The following is a 7,861-nucleotide window of genomic DNA, read 5'->3' on the forward strand; positions in this document are numbered from 1 at the left end:
GGCTGCGATGATGGGCTCAAGTATAGCAGGGATTGTGGGGCTGGCGCAGGATCGGGCAGTGTTTCGTTCTGCTGTGTATGGGGTCGCTATGAGTCAGAAACAACTCAACGGCACTTAACAACAACAACAACAACAGCCTATCGGATCTATCTTTAGCATAGATTAAAAATTATCTTCAGTGGGAAACTTGAACCTGGTCAAATACCTATTCCTCCGCATCAACCCTATGTAAAACTGAGGTTAATAACAGAGACCAAAACCTGGCTATCTTGTAAATTTGGTGATCAAAATGAAATACTGACTGGACATAAAATTAGGATCAAAAATATGCATTTATGTTATAAAGGCATTCATTTTCATGTCTCTTGTCTTTGTATGTGTGCTACATGTCAAAAGGGACCTCAGACAGTAAAGAAACTAAAAAAATTGTGAAGAACTATGATACTTGTGTGATGTCATCACATACGATACCCCCTTGTTTATTTGCCCAACATGATTACCCATAAAACTCTTAAATTAAATAAAGAAAACAATTTTTTTTAACATTGAAAGTACAGGAAGGAACATCTGATTTTGTAGCCAGGGTTTGGGAACATGCAAAACCCAGATGGGAAGATGTGATTACTATGTTACAAAGGGAAACAATCTTAGTACCTGGATGCATGGGAAGAAATGAGATCATAGAGCCTGGACTGGACCTAACTTAGCAATAGAATGGTCCATGAGAGTTCGTGGGTATGTAATCCCTTGTGAGACCAGCTACTCCTTGAATATGCACTAAATCACCAGTGAGGAGACTCAAATTACTTTTACCATGCAGTGGGTGGGGGAAAAAAAAAAAAAAAAAAACTACTAGAGCAGAGGATCCAAGAAGGGAATGTGTCTATAGGGAAGAAAAACAAGGTCTGAAAGATTAGCATAGCCCACCTGAGAAACATAATTAAAACCCAAAACACATCCAGGTCTGCCAAACCAGAGACTTAAAATCTCCTGAGACACAGCCCAGAGAGTGTGCAAACATGGTTCCTCCAACCCAGGCTACAATAAAGATCATCTCAAATAGAAGCCAGATGGCCCAACAGAGAATATGGAACCAGACATAGGTAGTCCCCACCCTTAGAGTTAAGATATAGCTCTGAGATCTTCAAGACAGGAAGGCCTCTATATCTCCATTTACTTATTAGTAAAATATTTAAACAAGCCCAGCCTCTTTTGGCTGAGCCAGGATAAAGGGATTTTTCCATATCTTGGCCAGGAAAACACAAAATGGCTGTGAAGGTGAGATTGGGGTAGGATGGAAATCTTATAGAGATGGAGGTTCAGTGGTGTCCTGCCCCCTTGTGTGCACATAATGTCTGAATTGGCTTTGAACTTGAATTTCCAGAATATTATGCTATCCGGCCTTAGTCTTCTGATCATACATCAGAAAACCAAGGCTCTTCTATAGCAGTAATTTCCAAACTGTGGAACAATAACCTGCCTGACTTTGTGCTTCCTCCCTATAGACACATTCCCTTCCAGGATTCCCCGCTCTATTTACTTATTTACATCCCTTAAATATTCCATAAAATAGATGTCTGTGGTCCAATAAGTTTGGGAAATGTTATATTCTCTCTCCCTGGCTGAAGATTTATATTATATATATTAATGTTTCTGGAATATCCTGCTGCAAATAAATCTAGTTAGCTTTATATTCCCAGATTGTGTTTCACTTGTTCTTTGATTCAACAAGCATTTTGTGAGAACCTCTATGTGTCAGGCATTGTACCAGACCTGCAAGATGAAAGGTAGCCCTCAACGGATTCTGTCATACATAAGTGAACTGTAAGGTTCGGTCTACCCCTCAGATCTCATTTCTCTTTCTCTCTCTCTCTCTCTCTCTCTGTTATACTACATTCCGACCTCAGCACCCCTCTCATGGTTCCTTGAATATGCCAGCACCCCTTTGTCTCAGGCCCTAGTCCTTCTCACAAGAATGGTATTTCCCAAAATATTTACAAGTTCACTCCCTCACTTCCTTCAGTTTGCTGCTCAAGAGAACCCTCACCTGATCACCCTTTTAAAGTAACATCAACCATCACTTTCAAATCCCTTACTCTGAAGAATTTATGTTATAAATCTTTGTCTATTGTCATTCTATCTCACTAGAGAAGTCCGTAGGAGCTCTGATGGCCTAGTGGCTAAGGCACTTGACTGCTAACCAGAAGGCTGGCGGTTCAAACCCACCAGCCACTCCTCAGAAGGAAGATTGGGCAATCTACTTCCATGGTGATACTGCCTCGGAAACCCAAGAAGGGGTTGCTATGAGTCGGGGCCGACTCTACGGCACGTAACAACAACAACAACAGAGAAGTCCATGGGTGGTATAGACGGTTAACATGCTTGGCTACTAACTAAAAAGTTAGAGTTTCAAGTCTCCCCAGAGGTGCCTCAGAAGAAATGCCTGGTGATCTACTTCCAAAAAATCAAAATGGAATATCACCATGAGTCAAAATCACCTTGATGGCAACTGGTTTGGTTTATCCCACTGGAGTCTTGAATTCTCAGCACTTAAAACTGTGTCTGCAATATAAACCACTGCCGTAGAGTCAATTCCAACTCATACCAACCTATAATACATAGTGGAATTGCCCCCAGAGAGTTTTCAAGGCTGTAAATCTTCACAGAAACAGACTGCTTCATCTTCCTCCTACAGAGGAGCTAGTGGGTGAAAATTGCTACCAGAGTTCCTTTTATCTGGAATAAGTATTTATAAATTGAATGAATGGTGGAAAAAAATGCCTCACAGAACTAAGTCTTATAGCACAGAGCTTACAATTTAGTGAAGGATATAAAGGAATAAACTGGAGATTTAATAGTGTCATTAGTCTTATAACTGGGGAAGAACAGATGCAATGGAAGAAAAGAAGACTAGCACTTCACTAGACTTGGAATGCTTCTTGGAAATGCTCCTTGGAATACACTTTGAGGCCGTGACATTCCACAGTTAAGACACAGCACTGTTTACTTGTAAAATGAATAACTTGGCTGACATTCCTGTCAAGGCAGCAGAAAGGTAAGACAAGAGACTGCGAAGATAATAAGTCCTTATAAACATATTAAATAGTCTGGACTTCATTCCTAGAGCAATGGAGTCAAAGGGTTTTAGTCCAGGAAAAGTACAAGTCACATCTGCATTTTAGAAATATACTTGCACCCAGAAACATCTGGGTAAAATGAGGAAAAGATTTGAGAAAACAAAAGTGGCGGCAAAAGAAACCTGCTTTTGGAGATTGTTGCAATAATCTAATTGAGGGATGATGATAATTTAGACAATGATTGAAGCAACAGGGATTGAAAGAAATAGCTACATTTAGGAGATATTCGAGAGCATAGTATATAGGATTTGATGATTCATTTGCTAGAGAGGGTGAAGTAAAATGAATAATGATTATAGCCATCACTATTTTTTCTTTTTTTGACATAACATCAGTTAACAGTAAATACAGCCATGGTTGAAGTGACCTGTATGGGGCCCTGTGAACATACTACCAGATCAGTTGACTCTGAGTGATGGCTCTGATTGCAGCTTCACACTACATGTCACCAGTTGCCATCAAGTCTATTCTGATTCATGGAGACCCCATGTGTGTCAGAGTAGAACTCTGATCTATAGGGTTTTTAATGACTGATTTTTTGGATCGAGATCACCAGGCCTTTCTTCCAAGGTGCTTTTGGGTGGACTTGAACTTCCAACCTTTCAGTTAGCAGCCAAGAGTATTAACCATTTGCACTGCCCAAGGACTCCCAATTATAACTTAGTCAACACTAATTGACATGATAAGGGAGCTTGATTTGGAAAAGATATAATCCAGAACTTGGACTGATAATAGGTCTAGTGCTTTGTATTTATCATTGTAATTGAAGGCCTGTTTACCTATGGAAAAGCCTCCACTCTTTTTGCTAAGATAGGTAACATTTCTATTCCTGGTGGACACATGGATCAGAGTGTCACAAGGAACATATTGAGGAATGTTGGACAATCTACTTCTGTAGTGGTATTGTCTCAAAAACCCAAGGAGGGGTTGCTATGAGTCAGATCTGACTCCAAGGCAGTGGTTGTGTGGCACACAGTAGAAGGCTTCCTGGTCTTAAATGACTAGATATTGGCATAGTTCAGCACTTGTGTTTAGTTAGGGTCAGGTCAAATTCATTTTAGAAATAGAATTTTAGATTATTGAATACAAAGATTGTTTTGTATTTTGTGTGCTTAATGCCTAGTCCATAGTCCCTGGGTGATGCAATGTTTAAGGTGTGTGGCTGCTAACTGAAAAACTCGAAGTTCAAGTCCACCCAGAGAGAGGGACCTTGAAAGAAGACTTGATGATCTACTTCCAAAAAATCAGCCATCAAAAACCCCATGGAAGATAGAAAGGCTACATGATCAGGTATATCTAGGCAAAAGGGAATATAGCCATGGTCATATATAAGTTTGGCAGATAATATTTCCACCTATGTATTTGTATACACTATAAGAATGTCCATATACAATAAAGATGAACCCTTTTGCACATACAGTACTGCATTGTCAGTGAAGGCAAACATTGATCTACAAGTGGATAGATGGGCAGACAGGTTGAACTATTAGGATGTCTATCCGGGAGGGAGTGTGCCCATGACCATGTATAGGGTTGGCAGACAATGTTTTTACAAGTGTGTTCGTAAAGGGACAAGGTTGTAGTCACTTCTTGGCCACAGCCAGATACCCAGAGGGAGTGAGTAGTTGCTCAGCAGCATGGTCACAGAGGACATCAAGCTCAATTGGCATAACATACTACACAAGAACATTGTTCCACATCCTACTTTGCTGAGTAGTGACTGGGATCTTAAAAGCTTGCAAGCGGCCATCTAGATGCACTGCTGGGTCTCTTCTCATCCAGAGCAAAGAATAATGAAGAACACCAAAGACACATGGAAACAATTAGTTCAAGTGACTGGTACACCATGCAATCCTCAGCCTCTAAGACTTTGAGACCAGAGAACAAGATGGTGCCCTGCTACCACTGTCAACCATTTGGAGGGGGATCTATGTAGAAGATCCTGGATACAGTAGGAGAACAACGTGGAACAAAACTCAAAATCATAAAAAAAAAAAAGGGGGGGAGCATATTTGCTGGTCTGACAGAGCCTGGTGGAACCAGTGAGACTATGGCCCCTAGCTGCCCTTCAGGTCTGCAATTGAACCCACTCCTGTGGCTCTCTGCCAAACAAAAGACAGGCATATGAGCTGAACATTTACATTAGATAGATACACTCCTTGGAGAAGTCAGTCATGGGAGACTAGAAGGGCTGTGAATGCACAGGGAGACAGCTGGGGGTGGGGCAGGAGTGCATGGGAGGAAGGACACAGGAAAGAGGTAACTATGGGAGGAAGTGAGAGGGGAATGTTGCATTGTGGGAAAGTGCAGTCAATGTTATGAGACAAAGTGTATGTGACTGCTGTATGGAAAATGAATTTGCTCTGTAAACTTTCACCCAAATCACAATTAAAATTTTTTTAAAAAAAGTCTCTCTCTCTCTCTCTCTCTCTCTCTCTTTCTATATATATATATATATAATAGAGCTAACAGGGAAACATTATGATAACTTTTTAGCCATAGCCAAACACCCATGGGAGACCAGAAGGGCAGTATGTGCACAGGGAGATAGCTCAGAGGGCAGGAATGTGTAGAAAAGAAAGATACAGGGAAAGAGTAAGCACAGGGAGGAAGTAGAAAGAGAGCTGTTACATTATCGGGCTTGCGATCAATGTCATGAAACAAAATGTGTATGAACTGTTGTATGGAAAATGAATTTGCTCTGTAAACTTTCACCCAAATGACAATTTAAAAGAAAAAAAAGGAAACCCTGTGGAGTACAATTCAACTCGGGCACACATGGGCTTGCAATGAGTTGGAATTGACACTATGGCAACTGGTTTTCAATGCCTAATCCACTGCCTAGCATATAACCTCAAAAACAAAAAATAAAAAAATAAAAACTCACTGCCATCAAGTCAATCCCAACTCATAGTGACCTGCTTTGGGTTTCTGAGGTGGCAAATCTGTATGGAAGTAGATTGCCCAGTCTTCCTTCTGCACAGTAGCTGGTGGGTTTAGAACCACCAACCTTCCGGTTAGCAGTCAAATGCCTTAGGCACTACACCACCAGAGTTCCACTCAATAAATATTTGTTGAATGAATAATTAAAGCAGACTGAGGAAGCTGCAGGCAGGGAAAATAATTAGAAGACTTTCAACAGTTTAGATGAGAAATGACAAAGGAATGGACTGAAAAAGCAAGGACAATGAGAATGGGGAAAAAAGTACATTCAAGAGATTTTAGGAGGTAGAATTTATAAGGAATAGTGTCTGATTATTGTGCAGAGAGTTCTGGCTTGGTTGATGTGGTTAAGTTTGTGTGTCAACTTGGCTGGGACTGGTTGAATGGCTGGGCAGCTGATAGTAGTTATTCCCCTTGATGAAACTGGCAATCAACTCCATGGTGGGCTCTACCACAAGCAGCTGAGTAGCTGTTTAGGGATGTGGTCTGCTTCCTGTATATAAGAAGCAGCTTTGGGAATGGCTTACGGCACCTTGAACCTTGCATGTAGCTGTGATGTTGTTCAGTAGCCTGCCACGCTCTGCTGACTGTGAGACTTTCAATGGACTTGAATCAATGGCCTACTGTGTGGTTTGGTAACATCGGGACTGTGTCATTTTATTTGTCAACCTTGGGCTTGTTAGTCTCAGCAGCCAGTAGCTGCCTGAGTGAAGAAATGCCTCTAGCTTCAGTGGGCTGGGAGCCAGAGGGAAAGCTGAAGCCCAAGGTTGAGGGGCTTTCACACAGCCTCTGGAACCTGGTACTTTGAACTTGGACTTAAGCCTCCAAACTGTGAGAGAATAAACTCCTGTTTGTTAAGGCCATCCCATTTGTGGTGTATTTTCTGTTAGAGCAGTACTAGGTAACTCGAAGCGTTGACTAGATGGGTTGTTGCAACAACTCAGGATAGGAGAAAGAACAAGAAGTTTGTTTCCATTTGATTTTGTTTTGTTTTGTTTCATTTTGTTTTGGTCAGAGAAGAGCAGTGAGGGAGATGACAAATTCCGTGTACAACCGCCTTTCTCCTGCTCCTGTGGGTGGCACTAGGAGAATGTTTAGGTAAAGAGACCCCATAAACAGCACAAGCTAAGAGTGGCCTTAAGAGAGGTCTCAAACTTGAACATGCATAAGAATCAGTTGGGGAGCTTGCTAATGCTTCATAACCTTAGACTTAAGCAGGAAGGTTCTTTTTCAGCATCTATGGAGTATGGCCTAGGAACCTGCATCTTACACACATGCATACAAACGTAAGTTTTCTACTGCAGAGAGTCCCAGACCTCACTTTTAGAAACATTGATATTGGTAGGAGTACAAGGAAGGAACCTGGGAGTATGAATAAACGAGTTTAAGAATGGAAGAGAAGAGGATCAAAAGAAGAAATCTAGGGAACATCACTGTATATAGAAGGGTCCAAGAAGAGAAACATTCTGAGCTGTGGTCTGAGAGCTCTATCAGGTATCAGTTCTTATTTTGTCTGAATGTCCTTGTGGTACCTCTCACTTGAACCTGGGAGTTTGTATTAAACAAAGGGGAGAGAGAAACTTTTACAAGTAGTTGGGCTCAAATTTTGAAGGGCCTTAAATCCTAAACCCAGGAGTTTGATCTTTGTGCTGTCATCAGTGAAAGCCTGTGAAGGTTTTTGATCAGGACAAGAACAGGATAAAAGCAAAATTTTTGAAAGATTATTTTTGTGCTAAATGGTTGGGAGGAGAAGAAACTGGAAGCAAGGAAATCAGTTAAGA

At 41.2% G+C, this 7,861-nt stretch overlaps 1 pseudogene; it reads right to left on the reverse strand.

Moving 5' to 3' along the window:
* LOC103193395 overlaps window positions 1–4,166 on the reverse strand; it is a 12,720-nt pseudogene extending 8,554 nt beyond the window's left edge.
* Window positions 4,167–7,861: the final 3,695 nt, after the last annotated feature.

Source organism: Orycteropus afer, unplaced genomic scaffold (genome assembly GCF_000298275.1).
Source record: "Orycteropus afer afer isolate SDZICR_OR568_19922 unplaced genomic scaffold, OryAfe1.0 scaffold00036, whole genome shotgun sequence".
Classification (NCBI taxonomy): Eukaryota; Metazoa; Chordata; class Mammalia; order Tubulidentata; family Orycteropodidae; genus Orycteropus; species Orycteropus afer.